Source organism: Pongo abelii, chromosome 12 (genome assembly GCF_028885655.2).
Source record: "Pongo abelii isolate AG06213 chromosome 12, NHGRI_mPonAbe1-v2.0_pri, whole genome shotgun sequence".
NCBI lineage: Eukaryota > Metazoa > Chordata > Mammalia > Primates > Hominidae > Pongo > Pongo abelii.
This window is the reverse complement of record NC_071997.2, coordinates 89422492-89438852: the sequence shown is the minus strand read 5'-3', so window position 1 is coordinate 89438852 and position 16361 is coordinate 89422492. Positions and strand designations below refer to the sequence as shown.

The 16361-nt window shown below is 51.8% G+C and overlaps 1 long non-coding RNA gene across 1 annotated transcript; it reads right to left on the bottom strand.

The window, feature by feature from the left end:
- Positions 1-362: 362 nt before the first annotated feature.
- On the bottom strand, positions 363-14726 carry LOC112132123 (uncharacterized). Its single transcript, XR_008522154.1, has 3 exons — positions 14501-14726; positions 4116-4226; positions 363-575 (listed from the first exon to the last, which is right to left on the bottom strand). It is a non-coding gene; the product is annotated as an uncharacterized LOC112132123 (long non-coding RNA).
- Between the last annotated feature and the right edge of the window lie 1635 nt (positions 14727-16361).

The window sequence follows — 16361 nt, the reverse complement described above, 5'->3', positions numbered from 1 at the left end:
CTGTAACTGGGAAGGCACCCCAGGGAAGAGCATGCTCAGCAGGAAGTGGACAGAGTAGAGGCACGGAGGAAGGAGCACCAGCCATGTGTCTCCAGTCAGGGAAGCCTGCTGGAGGAGGCAGCGAAGGGGGAAGAGGAGGAGGGGAGGGCCTTGCCAGCAGCCTGAGCACAGGTAACGAAGCAGTTAGGCCCAGCTGTTTCCAGACGCACATGGTCTGCACCCAGGAGGGTCAGAGCATGAAGCTGGAGGGGCAGACAGGGAGACACCAAGAGAGGAGGGCACCACGGCATCAGAAAAGAGCCCCTGGCAGCTGTGTGAGGATGGCCTCGGAGTTCTGATTGGTTCCACTGGCCATTCTTAAGGAAAGAGATGAGGACCTAAATTACTATAGAAACTGAGGGGTGGAGAGGAATGAGAAAGAGGGGATGAAGCCTTAAGACAACAAAGCGTTAGAACTCACCAGATGAGAGGGCCAATGAGACGCCCTGGACAGAAGGCAGTGGTCTGGGGTGGCTCAGCCTCTGGTGTGGATGATGGCTCACAGTGTGACTGTAGCATTCAAGTGGAGGAATGTGCTGGTGAGAGAAAGACAAGTTTGGTTTGGGACAAATGAGAGTCAGGTATGTTTGGGCTATGGAAGTGGATGGGAGCTTTGAGCTCAGAGTTAAAGAGGGATAAGGGATCAGGACAGGAGTGGTAGTTCTTTGTGAGGCCGAGGCGGGAGGATCACCTGAGGGCTGGAGTTCAAGACTAGCCTGGCCAATATAGTGAAACCCCATCTCTACTAAAAATACAAAAATTAGCCAGGCACATTGGTGCACACCTGTAATCCCAGTTACTCAGCAGACTGAGGCAAGAGAATCGCTTGAGCCCGGGAGGCAGAGGTTGCAGTGAGCCAAGATCATGCCACTGCACTCCAGCCTGGGTGACAGAGTGAGACTCCATCTCAAAGAAAAAAAAAAGAGGAATAAGGGCTCAAACTAGAGCTGAAGTCAGGCTCTACTCTTCAACTGAGGGAAGCAATCAGGGTGGACTAGAATTTGAGCTCAACTGAGGGAAGCAATCAGGGTGGACTAGAATTTGAGCTTAGTCTGCAATCAATGAGGGAAGTACAACAGTAAGAACACCCATTAAATCTGGTTAGGTTGTATTCTAGAACTTGGAGAAGGAGCCAAGGGTCTGAGCAGATCACAAGCCAAGTTCAGCAATGGTGCCAATCACTCTCAAGGTGTGCAGTTCACTAGAAGCATTCATAAGAACTCAGCTCAGGACTTAAAGGGAGCCTATCAGATCTGAGGCCAGATGTCGTCAACTGACCTTAAATCATTGAGGTGGGATCTCTTCTCTGAAATGTTCCTTCTCCCCTTTCCCTTCTCTGCAGGGCCCCAGCCTCTTGGCTGGCCAGTGAATACTTCCTCTATTGTTAATACCTCTATCGTTCCTCCACTCAACAGGTGAGGAAACATCAGTCCAGTGAGTGTGGCATGTGTGGGGAGGAGCCCAGGCTTGCTCTGACCTCTCTCTGGGGCCCCCCACTCCAGAAGGTTGGAACAGCATTCTACAGCATTCTAGGATGTGGAGGGGGCAGCAGTGTTTGTGTGCAGAGTGGCGAGGCCAACCTCCAATGTGCTTCCCATAGGAAGGGTGCGGTGGGGGGTGCTCAACCTGCCCAGGGATGCTGTCTGCTCCAGGACTTGTTTATCAGCCCACGGGGTGATCGGCATGACCTCAATGGTGAGGTTTTTTGGGTTTTGTGGTTTTGTTTTTTTTTCTTTTTCCTTCTAAGGAACAATTCGTTTTGGTCAAATAACTAGAGCAAAAGTGACTGGTGTTTAGACACCTCTTTCCCCAGCCTCTGGCAGTGCCATTGGAGGAACTGTCCCCTGAGGGTCATAGAGGAAGCTGTCTGGCAGCTCAGAGGGTTGCCTCTTGTCCCTGCCCAGCCCCACCCGCTTCCCCTGGCTGCCTCCTTCGCATGCCAGGCTTGGGCAGCTTCCCATCACAGACGGAGGTCCGTCCTGGGAGGCCTGTGCTCAGCCCCTCACTGGGGCCTCTCAGTCTCCCCCCTCTGCTGTCCAGCTCAGATGGTGGGGAGGGGGTAGAGTAGGACAATTCAGGGAGAGGAACTAATCCCCTCCCTCATCCCACTGGGATGCAGAGGAGGCAGCCAGGCTGAAAGGGAACCACACACATCTCCAGTCACTTCTGTCATTGCTATCTGACCCTACAGCACTTCTCATGTGCCACTGGGCCTGCAGGTCGGTATTGGGAAGGGTGAAGGTGAGGAGACGCAAAAGGGAATGCTAGGCTGTGGCGGGGAAGGGCTGGCCTGGGCTCCCAGGAGGTGAGGGGCTGAGTCCCAGGGCATGGTGGCCGGACACAGAGGCAGGTAGAAGGCCAGCAGGGCTGCCCCATCTGAGCCTGGGAGAGCCTGGGAACCCAAAGGCCCATCACAGAGGCTCGGAGGCAGCTGTGTCCACGCGAGACAGAACTTAGGCTGGACTTGGGGGTGCAACCCCAGGATAAACTTGGACACACTGAAGGGCAAGCAGCTTGGCCTCTGTCTGACAGGAAACGCCCTCTGCACAAGGAGAGAAGGAATGAGCACAGAGTAGGGGCGCCATGTGTTTCCCAGGGCTTCACTGCAGACGGCATCTCCTGGGAGGTAAACTGAGGCCCCTGTGTGCAAAGCGAGAAACTAGGGCAAGCCCCTTAGGGCTAAAGGTCAAGGAACTGAAGGTTCCAATTTGCCTGCCCTGGTAGTTTCTGGCAAGAGACCTCCACCGCCTTCCCTTCCAGGATATGCCAGGCTGCAGGCTACAGTGCCGAGAAGGAGAAGACGGAGGCGGTGGTGATGTCACCCGAGGAATTAAGTAAGCAGGTGAGCTGATAACATCGGCCAGCCAGGCTCGCTGTGGGCAGGGTGACTCACTGAAGACGGCCTGCGATCGCCAGGTGATTGTTGTTGTACCCAGCCTGTGGGGCTGAGGAGGAGGAAGGGGGGCAGGCCCACAGAGCTGTGACAAGTTCCTCACCGAGGCCCCTGCTCAGGGGAGAGACCTCAGTACACAGTGTCCTCCACCTCCGAGCCCGGGGCTGGCTCAGGAAACAGCCCCCCTCTGCCTGTGCGATTATCTTTGTCCACAGTGTTTGGTGTGTGTTTGTGGGGTGTGTCAGGTGATTTTCCTGCCCGAAGCCTGCTGGGTGCTCCAGGTACTAGCAATTGCTCACAGCAGAGCAATCGCCCCCTCCCTGGTTGGACAGCTGTCTGTGGAGACAACACCGGATGGCAAACTGCTAACCGCAACCAAGTGGCGTCCTTACAGAGGGAACAGCCTGTTCCTCCCGCTGCGGGCACCTGCAGACCTGCCCCATTCATGGCTCCCTTCTCCCTCAGTCCCTGCTGAGGGGATGGTCCTTTCCCACCCTTAGGGGCACCATGGACTGTTGTCCAAGTTGAGAACTGTCCTACTGCAGGGGGAACCATTCACTTGGCAGTCTTCGTGCCAGATGCTATGGCTGTCCACGGTGGCCCTGCCCCTTCCCTTTTGTAAATTACTTCTCAGTTCCCTCCTCCACCAGAATTATCACACCAAACTTTCCCCCATGTGTGCTTGCTTCTTTATCACCTGACACTCTCATTCATTCATTCCACAAAAAAATTGTTGAGTTTGTGCAAGGTACTATTCTAGGCAAGGGAACAAGACAGACCCTCCTGGAGCTCATGGAGTTCACATTCTAGCATGGGGGAGAACCAATAAATAAATAATTGGATACATAAAACTGCAAGTGACAATAAGTGCCACAAAGAAAACTAAAGCCAGCCCAGGGTAGAGGGTGATAGAGCCCTACTTCAGCTAGGACTGCCAGAAAGGCTTCTCTCTGGGAAGGTGGCCTCTGAGGGGAGACCTGGAGGCAGGAAAGGAGGAAGCCTTCCCGGCAGAGCCCCTCCCATTGGCACCCAATGCCAAAAGAACTTTCTATAACCCGTCCTGGTTCTGCCAGGAGCCTGCGGCATGGCCTGGGGCCCTCAATTCCCAGTGCAGGGTGTCTATTTCTTCCCCGACAAACAAGAGGCCTAGTCGCATAGTCTCTTCCAGCACAAATTCACCCACCTGTCGGCTTGAGGAACGTGACAGGAATCTGGGTTGGAAGGCCAACTCAGCCACCCACAAGCTGTGTCATCTTGAGCAGGTTACTCAGCCTCTCTGAGCCAGTTTTCTTTCCTATAAAATGTCAGGGAATTGTGGAGGATTAAATGAGGTTGTGGAACCGAAACCACCTGGCACAGGTGCTATCTATGAAGTGAGTGCTTCATAGATATTTTCTGGGGCTGCGCCTAGGCGAGATGGGGCGAGGTGGGGCTGGGGGTGCGGTGAGGAGGTGGTGGTAAACGGCTTCCACTGGAGGAGCCTGGAGAAGGCAATGCTGACCCCAAGGCGCAAAGCTCTGGTGGCTGCCCAGGTCTGCAGTGGCAGGGCCCAGGGACCCTACCTCTACCCACCCTGGGCCTGTGCACTGCCCACTGACAGCAGCCGGTGGGGCGGGCAGGGAGCTGCAGTGGGGCCCCCAAGAACTGTCACTCCGCGGCCTAGCTTTCAACTTCCTTTGGGGCCCAAGCCACTCAGTTCAACCTCTCTTCCTTCCTCCTTCACTCAGGCTGTTTTTAGTGAGGGCCAGCCACCCTCAGACCCCAGCCATGGTGCTCCCTTTCAGCTCCAAGAGCCCAAGGCAAGGAGGTGGAAGGTTAATCAGAGTCCACCCTGGTCAACACAGCTTTCCCAACACCTGATGTGAGTGTAGGCACTTAGACCCTGCCGGGAGCCCAGAGGAACATGCAGGTGCTCAGCAGGTGCAGGGTGAGGGCAATAATACCAATAGCAGTAATAATAACTAGCCTTCTCGGCTGCCATGGGCCAGGTGCTTTTCATCTAAGACCTCGCTTGATGTTAATCCTGAGATGTGGGCGTTTTTTATCAGTTTATTCATATTTGAGGAAACTGAGGCTCCAGGAAGGAGGGGTTGTGGGGTGTCGGCGGCAGGGTTTGTGGGCCTGCTTCCTGCAGGACAGGAGCCTTGCAAGGCACAGGGGATCTGGAAAAGCAGAATTGGAAAGACTCGGGAGGGTGGACCACCCTGAGGCTGGGGAACGGCCTTGCAGGGGATTCCTGTCCCACAGATGCCTGCAGGCCCAGGTGTGGGGCCCCAAGCCCCACCACCCCAGCCCGGCCCACAGCTGCTGTGTCACAACCCCTAGAGCAGCTTGGGACTCTGAGTCTCCAACAAGCTCCCAGGTGACCTGGAAGCAGCTGGCTCAGTCTGGGAGGCCAGAGCTGGGCTGCAAAGCCCTGACAAAGCCATTTCTCAGGCCCTCCTGACTGAGGCAGGAAATGATCATCATGGCAGCTAATATTAATTGACACCTTACCTGCACAGTAGGTGCTGTGCTAAGCACTTTGCATATATGAACCTACTTAACTCTCACAATAGTTCTGCGAGGGAGAGAACCTGGGCACAAAGGGGCTAAGTGACTTGCCAGTCATACAGTGCTGGCATTGAACCTGGACACCTGGCTCAAGGCCACACATCTCCCCACAAAGCAGGATGCCTGGGGTAGGGAAGGCCGCAGGGCAGGGCCTCGAGCACCCGGTCTGAGTGTGGGGCTGGACCTGGTAAGCCCTGGGCAGCAGCAGGTTTCTGAGCAGGGGACCAGCATGCTCCCCAGGACTGGCCACATGGTGTGTGCATGAGGGAGGCCTGGGCAGACAAGCCCAACACCACTAAGGGCTGAATGTGAAACCCTCCCGCAGGGATGTGGTTTTGACATGAGAAGGCAAAAGAAATAACGCTTCCCTCAAAGGAAAGAACTGACAAACAAAGCTGGGCGCCCATGCATCGGGCACAAACACTAAAGGTGGAAGTTCAGACGCTAGGAAGGGCGCCCGCAGCCACTTCCTCTGCCCCCCTCTTCCCCTGCAGCAAGGCCTAGTACAGATAGGTACACAGCTCCTGGGCCTGAGGTCTAAGGACAGCCAGCCTGGGGGACCACCTGTCTGTCCACATGTGTGTGGAAGAGGTCAGGGAGAAAGGGCCTCTGTGTGCTTGCTTGCAGGGAGTGCCTGTCCCCATCCCACCCTGCTCCTGCAGCTGAAAAGGACAGATGCCCTGACTCTAATCTGTACCTCTGGGGCCTCAAAACCACAGCCACGTTAGCCGCGCATGCAGATGGACTAGGTGGGAGGTGGGGCCACGTATGCAGGGTACGCAGGTGTGTGCCAACATGCGTGTGCAGGGCAGACATGCCCCCCCACCCCCGAGGGAGAAGGGCAAATGGGGTGGAGGGGTCCAGAGATCCAGTGGCCGCCCGGCCCTGCTCCTTCCCCTGCCCCTGCCTCCCCTCTGAGGAGCAGCCATGGCTTTGAGGACCCCCCTTCTTCCCTCAAGCTTCTCTCTGCTCTCAGCTCCAGTGCCAGGGACAACCTAAATAAATGTCTTTGGAGCACCTAAAATGGCCTGGCAAGTTCTGAGCACTTGGGAGACATCAGCGAGAAAAGTAAAGATTCCTGCCCTCGGCCGGGCGTGGTGGCTCATGCCTGTAATCCCAGAACATTGGGAGACCGAGGCGGGTGGATCACCTGAGGTCAGGAGTTCGAGACCAGCTTGGCCAACATGGTGAAACCCCGTCTCTACTAAAAATACAAAAATTAGCCAGGCGTGGTGGCGGGCACCTGTAGTCCCAGCTACTCGGGAGGCTGAGGCAACAGAATCGCTTGAACCCGGGAGGCAGAGGTTGCAGTGAGCCGAGATCGTGCCATTGCACTCCAGCCTCGGTGACAAAAGTGAAATTCCGTCTCAAAAAAAAAAAAAAAAATTCCTGCCCTCTTGGGGCCCACATTTTGTTGGGGAGGCACAATAGACAGAATAAATACATTCCTTTCTTCCTCTCTTTTTTTTTTTTTTTTTTTTTGAGATAGGGTATCCCTCTGTGACCCAGGCTACAGTGCAGTGGTGGGATCACAGCTCACTGCATCCTCAAACTCTTGGGCTCAAGTGAACCGCCTACCTCAACCTCCTGAGTAGCTGGGACCACCAAGCCCGGCTAATTTTCATTTTGTTTTTTGTAGGGACGGGTCTCGCTATGTTGCCCAGGCTGGCCTCAAGCGATCCTCCTGCCTCAGCTTCCCAAAGTGCTGGGATTACAGGTGTGAGCCACCGCGCCCAGCCTTACATTCTATAATCCTTACGTAGGCAGTGGGTTCTATGGAAAGAAAGAGGAAGCAGATAGGGCTGGGAGATGAGGAGTGCTGGTGGGTGCGGGGGTGTACACTCACTCAGGTCACCGTAGTAAACTGGGTGCTCCAGGGAGGCCCCATGAAGAGGCCAACATTTCAACAGGAGCTTGGGGAAGGAATAGCCAAGAAGAGTCTGAGGGAGAACATTTCAGACAGAGGAAACAGCTAGAACAAAAGCCCTGAGGCAGGAGCCTGGCCAGGACTGAGGGAAGGGCAGGCTGTTGGGGTGGGGACTAAACTGGCCCTACGCCTCCAGGATTTCCAGTGCGGTCCATGTGAGGATGGCTCGGCTCATGGCTGAAATGATTCTCTAGTCTGTCAGGCAACTCAGGCTAACAGCAAAGGCCTGATTTCCGGTGGATTAAGGAGAAAGGACCCTGTAGTACCTACAGAAGAGGTCACAGGGTTCACAGAGGAACCAGTGCCCTGGGAGGAAGACAAGGAGAGGGGTTTACATCAGAAGGAGCCCTGCTTTGGGGCCCAGTGCGGGGGCCCCTAGAGGGTGCAGGGGAGGGAGCAAAGGATGGGACCAGCTACCCTGAGGCCCGCAGGTCTCTCTAGAGGGCCAAGTCTCTGCGTTCCCAGGACCCCCACGAGCCCACCTTGGGAGCTCACTGACAGAGTGCAGTGTAGACTTCCATTCTACTGCCTGGACTCAGCTGCTACCTACAGGGAGGAAGGGAGCCTGGAACACAGCCACCTCTGCGCACCTGCCTCTGCCTGCTGGAGGCCACCAGGCCTGCTTACTAGACCCTACTGAGACTGCTGCCCCTCCTTCTCCAAAGCACCATTAAACAACTCACGTGGGGGGCTGGGGGAGGTGACCCCAGGAGGTCTAGCCTGATGGTTGAACAGGGGCAGGGATGTACACCTGCATGCCCACTTTGCCCAGCTGGCATTCTAGGAGGTAGATCCACTCGAAAGCAATCAAAGCCATGGAGTGTGTGATTCTGACAGAGGGGGTGGTGGGATGTCAGCAGGGTGGGGGGGCTTCTTATGGCCTAGAAAAGTGAGGGGACTTCTTGCAGAAGTGGGCTTGGCCTGGGCTTTTCAGGATGGGAGCAAATTTGAAGGAGGAGAGAGGATACCTCCATGTGCTCACACATTTGCACACACATTTACTCTCGTGCACACACCCAGTCCCTTAAGCCCCCCATCCATAGGTGCTCACAGCCAGCAGTATGCACACACACCTCACCCACAGCCAAAGTAATGCACACAAACTCAAACACATACACCGGGGCATTCACACTCTTATGAGGCATGCTGATGCTACAAGGGTCGCCCACATACACTCTGGGCACCAGAAACATACAGGCCCCTTAGAAATGGGCTTGGGAGAAGACGAAGATGTGTCTGCAATGCGTAAGAAGAGCAGAAGCTGACAGGTGGCAGCAGGGGGGTGGAGATGGGGTGACAACAGATATGGAGATCCAGAGAAAGGCAAGACTTACAGACACACCCACGTGCAGACCACACATCCGTTACTGTCAGCTTCAGACAGACCCCGCCACCTTCCTGCCTTCGGAAAGACACCGCTTAGTAACTACATGACACGATGCACGTCATCCAGCCTCGCCGAGGTTTGATGCTGTCTTCTATAACATGAGGATTTGATAACACCTGCTTGTCATGCCAAATTGACTTCCTGTGACTTGACAGGAAAGTCCTGTCTAACTCCAAAGCACTGTTCAGAATTCAGCTACCTCTCCCACCTCCAGTGGGACACCCCTGGCCAGGCCACCCTCCCACCAGTCTCCCTGCCTCTTCTTGCTCCCACTATAGTCTTTGGCCTACCCTGCAGCCACGGCTCTCCTCCTCCACGCCAGCCTCTGTGATTTCATCTTATTCATAGTAAAAGACAAATTCCTTTGCGCGGGAGGGTAGGGGGTATGCTTCCTGATCTGCCCTCCCTAGTTCCCTTATCTCTCCCTTCTTCCCTCCTCCAGCCACCTGGGACCCCTCACCGCCCCTCACTCACCTGAGACGTGCTCCCTTCTCGGCACCCTTGCGCTGGCTGTTCTCTGCCTGGAACATCCCCAGGGCTCCTCCTTCAGGATTTACTCAGATGACTTCCTCTCAGTGAGACCTTCCCAGGCCGCCCTAGCGAGCACTGGGCCCTCACCACAGAACTCTCTAGCCCCCTACCATTTTTTTTTTCCTTCTCCTTGGCCTCTTTACTTCCCAACACAATACATATTTTATTTGTTTGCCTCATTTATTGTCTGTCTCTCTTGTCAAAATGAACTCCATAGGGGCAAGGACTTTTGTCTGTTTTATTCTCAGCTGTGATCCCTGGCTCCCAGAGCAGAGCCTGACTCATAGGACTCAATAAAGATTAAGTGAATGAATGACTGAAATGAGACAGCAAATCAGCAAGCATTTATAAAGCACAATTAAGAAACAGAAGCGGGGCTGGGCGCAGTGGCTCACGCCTGTAATCCCTGCACTTTGGGGGGCCGAGGTGGGCGGATCACCTGAGGTCAGGAGTTTGAGACCAGCCTGGCCAACATGGTGAAACCCTGTCTCTACTAAAAATACAAAATTAATAGAGCGTGGTGGTGCACGCCTGTAGTCCCAGCTACTCGGGAGGCTAAGGCAGGAGAATCATTCGAACCCCGGGGGGCGGAGGTTGCAGTGAGACCAGATCGTGCCACTGCACTCCAGCCTGGGCGACAAAGTGAGGCTCCATTCCCCGCCCTCCCAAAAAAAAATAGAAGGGGAGGGACCAACCCTGAGTGAGGCATCACCGTGTTCCAGGAAATTGCAAACACAATATTCCCTTATTCTCCATCAACCCTGGGGAATCATTCCCACTTTACAGATGAGAAGATGAGATCAGAAAGGGGATGACCTATGGTTGTTGTAGATTGTCTGCGAAGATGGTCACCGACAATTCCTCTCCTCTCTGTATTAGAATGCTGTTCTTCCCTTCAAAAGGTGGAGCCGGTTCCCCACCACACACACACACACACCTGCATACCCCGACCTCTTCCTTGGCTCTGGGATGCCCTTGTGACTTGCTCTGACCAATAGAATGTGGCAAAAGTGATGCTGTGTCGGTGCTGGCATAGGCTTTAAGAGGCCTATGCCTATGCTTATACAATTTTTGGAATTCAAAGCAAAATGAAAATGTGGAGCCCCTTATTCAAAAAGCAAGAAAAACATTGTTAGAGGCACTAAAATATAAAGCTTTCTCTTTTCTTTGATAGTCTCTCTCACTTAACTCACCGTGGTGTTTTTAACTTGCTATTTAATGCTACCCTAATAAAAAAGCTAAAATTTGTAAATGTTAGTATGAATTTTGCTGTTCAACTTTATATTGTGCAAAGCCAGTTTTAAATGCAAATAAGAGCATTTAACTCATATGTACAATCATCAGAATTATGCAATTCATATTTCATAGGTCATATATGCATATATATTTCATTCCTACCAGAAGAGTGGGAACACCACACAAAACTAACAACTTTTATTTTTTTATTTTTTATTTTTTAGACAGAGTTTCATTCTTGTCACCCAGGCTGCAGTGCAGTGGCGCGATCTCGGCTCACTGCAACCTCCACCTCCCAGGTTCAAGTAATTCTCCTGCTTCAGCCTCCTGAGTAGCTGAGATTACAGGTGTGTGCCACCACACCTTACTAAATTTTTTTTTTTTTTTTTTTAGTAGAGACAGGGTTTCACCATGTTGGCCAGACTGGTCTCAAACTCCTGACCTCAGGTGATCTACCTGCCTCGGCCTCCCAAAGTGCTGGAATTACAGGCATGAGCCACCGTGCCTGGCCAAAACTAACATCTTTTAATTTCCCTTCTTGCTATGCATATATTCTACCAACACTCTCTTCCTTTGGTTTACTGATGAGTAAGGACAGATGAAAAGAAAAGGTATGATCTATACAGAGATGAGAGACAAGGAACAGGGTGGACATGAATTTTGCATGGACTTCCTCTGCTCATGCACATGCACCATTGTCTTAACTTACAAAACACAACACCATGGGCAGGGTGCCATGGCTTGTGCCTGGAATCCCAGCACTTTGAGAGGGTGAAGAGGGAGGAAGCCCAGGGGTTCAAGACCAGCTTGGGCAGCATAGCAAGACCCTGACTCTACAGAAAATTTAAAAATTAGCCAGGCATGGTTATGTGCACCTGTAGTCCTAGCTACTTGGCAGACTGAGGCAGGAGGATCCCTTGAGCCCGAGAGTTTGAGGCTGCCATGAGTTATGATCACACTACTGCACTCCAGCCTGTGTGACAAAGTGAGACCCTGCCTCAAAACACACACACACACACTCAAAATTCCCTGCAACACTATGTAGAGAAAAAGTGAGCTGTCCTGCCAAGCCCTGCCCAAATTTTAGAACCATGAGCAATAAACAGTTGTTATTTTGAGCCACCAGGTTTTGTGGTGGCTTGTTACATAGAAGCTGATGACTGATGTAATGGCTGAGATCACAATGCTAGTAAAAGACCAGGCTGTGGTTGAACCCACATTGGTCTGAATCTCAAGTTCACACTCCTCTCTACCCCACCCAGGTTTCCTTACAAAGCTTTCATAGTGTTACTCCTTCTCTACTCCATGGTGAGCTGGTAAGTTTAGGGTTGAGCTAGGGGGTGAAGGTTGCTTCGCTGCAACAAATCAAAATTATTATTAGAACTTGGAAGAAGCCACATCTGGACTTGATGTGGGGGACAGGAGGTTGGTGGACGGGTCAGGGCTGAGAACAGGCCCAGCCTCTGTCCAGGGTGAATCTGGGCCCAGCGGGGTACTGGGACATCTGTTTTCCATCCTGATTCAGAAAATAAAGCTGCTTTCCTCTGCCTACCCCATCCTCCACCTCTGCTGACCCTACAGGAAATGGGATTTGGAAATCTGGCTGGCCAGGAGCCGCGCCTCCTCCGATGGGAGCTCTCTGCCTGCCACAAGATTCAGAGTGCAAGGGCCTCGGGCAGCCTGTGCTTCTGCGCGCTCTCTCCCTCTTCCCCACTGAACCAGCAGGGAAAGGAATTCTCAGGGCCCCTCTTGGTCAAGGAATCAGGTTTTCCCCCTTTAACTGATGGCTGTTGTTCCTGCTGCAATTAGCACACCAAATTAGTAAGGATGTTTTAGCGACAAGAAACAGAACTTCTATTCAATTGGCTTAGACAAGAAGAAAAGTGTGTTATCTCACAGTGATAAAATTTCTTTTTGAGACGGAGTCTCGCTGTGTCGCCCAGGCTGGAGTTCAGTGGCACTATCTCGGCTCACTGCAAACTCTGCCTCCTAGCTTCACGCCATTCTCCTGCCTCAGCCTCCTGAGTAGCTGGGACTACAGACGCCCACCACCACACCCGGCTAATTTGTGTATTTTTAGTAGTGATGGGATTTCACCATGTTGGCCAGGCTGGTCTCGAACTTCTGACCTCAGGTGATCCACCCGCTTCGGCATCCCAAAGTGCTGGGATTACAGGTGTGAGCCACTGCACCCAGCCCTTCCTCTGTATTTTAAATCATCTTTAGATTACTTTAAATACTTAATATAATGTAAATGGTATGTACATAGTTGTTACAGTATGTAAGTGTACATACTATATTGTTCAGGGAATAATGACAAGAAAAAAGTCTATGTATTCAGTACAGACACAACTTTTTTTCAAAAACTTTTTTTTTTGAGACACGGTCTCCTTCTGTCTCCCAGGGTGGAGTGCAGTGGCATGATCTTGGCTCACTGCAGCCTCTGCCTCCCTGACTCAAGTAATCCTTCCATCTCAGCCTCCCAAGTAGCTTGAACTACAGGTGTGTGCCACCACACCCTGCTAATTTATTTTTGTATTTTTAGTAGAGATAGGGTTTCACCGTGTTGCCCAGGCTGATCTTGAACTCCTGGGCTCAAGCGATCTGCTTGCCTCAGCCTCCTCATATTTTTTCAATTTTTTTTTAATTTTTTTTTTTTTTTAGACAGTCTCACTCTGTTGCCCAGGCTGGAGTGCAGTGGCGCAATGTCAGCTCACTGCAACCTCTGCCTCCTGGGTTCAAGCGATTCTCCTGCCTCAGCCTCCCGAGTAGCTGGAATTACAGGCGTGCACCATCATGCCCAGATAATTTTTGTATTTTTAGTAGAGACGAGGTTTCACCATGTTGACCAGGCTGGTCTTGAACTCCTGGCCTCAAGCAATCTGCCCGCCTCAGCTTCCCAAAGTGCTGGAATTACAAGCATGAGCCACCGCGCCTGGCCCGCAAATGTTTTTGATAGCAGTTGGTTGAATACACAGATGAGGAACCCACAGACACTGAGGGCTGAATATATAAAAACTCAGGGATTGAGGCAGAGACTTTGCTTCCTCATCTGAGCACCTGTTGAGGTTGTTAAGAGCATCAATGTCAGAGTTAGGCAGACTTAGGTCTGAATTCTGACCGTGTCCCTTCCTGGTTTTCTGATCTTATTCAGGTTGTTTCATCCTTCTGTAACACAATTTCTTTGTAGGTAAAATGAGGATAATACCCATCCCTGGACTGTTTTATTAACCAATACATTGCCTGGCATATAGAAAAGGGTGAAAAAGGCCGGGCGTGATGGCTCACACCTGTAATCCCAGCACTTTGGGAGGCCAAGGTGGGCGGATCACCGGAGGACAGGAGTTCAAGACCAGCCTGGCCAACATGATGAAACCCCATCTGTACTGAAAATACAAAAAATTAGCTGGGTGTGGTGGTGCATGCTTGTAATCCCAGCTACTCAGGAGGCTGAGGCAGGAGAATCATTTGAACCTGGGAGGCAGAGGTTGCAGTGAGCTGAGATCGTGCCACTGCACTCAAGCCTGGTGACAGAGCAAGACTCCCTCTCAAAAATAAAAAATAAAAAAAAGAGAAAAGCAAAGGGTGAAAAAATATTTTAAGCATGTGGAACCATATGACCCAATCTGGCTATCTCCTTCTGCAATGCCACCCTCCTCTTGTTCCTGAGTCCATCTCTCTCCTCCCGGTTCAATCCTCAGTCCCCAGCTTTAGGCTCTCCCCTTTAGATCCCTCCTACCCCCTACCCACAGCACTCCTTGTCTGGGCTTCCCGACCTAGCACCTAGACAGGGTGTCCCATCCACATTTCAGACAAAGCAACAAGATTCCTCCACAGCTGCCCATGCCTCAGAATCACTGCTCATCAAGTCCAGATGTGTCCACACTCCAGGCCCCCCTTCCTTGCCATCCCCATGAATACTCTTTGTACTTACTGGTCAGGGTTCTTGGTTGCAAGCAACAGAGAACTAACTCATGGACTTCTCAGGCTGGCTAGAGAGCCAGGCTCACAGCAACCAGGGAGGGCTGGACAGCAGCCAGAACCCCAGCCCAAATCACACCTTGAGGCCAGACCAGGGAGGATAACTGAGTAACCAACCTGAGGACTGGCCCTGCGGCCCCACTGCCCCTGACACCTCCCTCCTGCTGCTGCTGCTGCCTCCACTTGGGGCAGATGCACTCCATCTCTGCTTCTTTGTATCTTCTGCCTAAGAGTCAGGGTTGCTGAATGCGTGTGTCTGATTGGCTGAGCCAGGTCACAAGCCTGCAGCAGCTGCAAGGGAGGCTGGGAAAGTGAGGCCTGGTGCCTAGAGTCTGCCCCTTGGGGAGACTCACAAGGCCAGGAAGGTTCCAGACAGAGGCCAGAGAGTCTGGAAAACATAAAGGTGGGCCGGGCGCAGTGGCTTACGCCTGTAATCCCAGCACTTTGGGAGGCCGAGGCAAGAGTATCACCTGAGGTCAGGAGTTCAAGATCAGCCTGGCCAATATGGTGAAACCCTGTCTCTACTAAAAATGCAAAAAATAGCTGGGTATAGTGGTGCACGCCTATAGTCCCAGCTACTTGGGAGGTTGAGGCAGGCAGGAGAATCGCTTGAACCCAGGAAATGGAAGTTGCAGTGGGCCAAGATCGTGCCACTGCACTCCAGCCTGGGCCAAAGAATGAGACTCCCTTTCAAAAAAAAAAAAACAAAAAAAAAAAAACATATAAAGGTCCCCTCTGCTGGGTAAGAAACCATTTGCTCCTGGGGCAGGGCCTGTGTCTGCCTATCCCAGCCCCCACCCCAGCATTAGGAGTGGCTGCGCTCTCAACAGGGCGCAGGAAACCTTCCTCAGGTGAGGGGTCCCACCCAGAATTAGAGACCATGGGAGCTGGAGGGGCCACATGGGGGCATCTCTGCAAAAGAAGTCTGTGGACTAACATTCAACCACCCAGTTTTTATTTTGTCAAGTAAGAATATCAGAGAAATAATAAACCATTTTTTTTTCTTTTTTGAGACAGGATCTCACTCTGTCACCCAGGCTGGAGTGCAGTGGTGCAATCTCAGCTCATTGCAACTTCCGCCTCTTAAGGCTCAAGCAATCCTCCCACCTCAGCCTCCCAAGTAGCTGGGACTACAGGTGCATGACACCATGCCTAGCTAATTTTTTTATTTATTTTTTTGTTGCCCAGGCTAGCCTCGAACTCCTGGCCTCAAGTGATTCTCCTACCTCAGCCTCCCAAAGTACTGGGACTGCAGACATGAGCCTAGGCTAACAAATCACTTTCTCCTGGCACCATCATTTCATCAAAAAAGAGACAAGAGACATCTTAAACACCAATAAAAATAAAAAGAGAGGAGAGCAGGTTTTAGAATAGAGCATAATCCTTTAAGCTAAATACATATTGGCTTTAAGAAAACTCATTATATTGCCCTGAATTTCCAGGACTTTTCAGGACTTTTGCTGGAAACCTGTGAAAAGATCATGACACAGCTGAACTTGAATATGGGCTGTGGATTAGATAATAGTATTGGATCAATGCTGAGTTTCCTGGTGTCTACCATGCAGGAGTTATGTAAGTCTTGCACTGTAAAAGAGCATCCTTGTTCTTAGGAAATACACCCTGAAGTATTTAGAGGTAAAAGGGCACGATGTCTGCAACTTATTCTTAATTGGGAAATTTCAGGAAAAAATTACACATACACACATACACATTCACACACATAAACATATATAAAGAAAAAGTAAAAGGGGTAAAATGTAAACAATTAGTATATCTGCAAAAAAGTTATACTAGAGTCTTTGTAGTATTGTTGC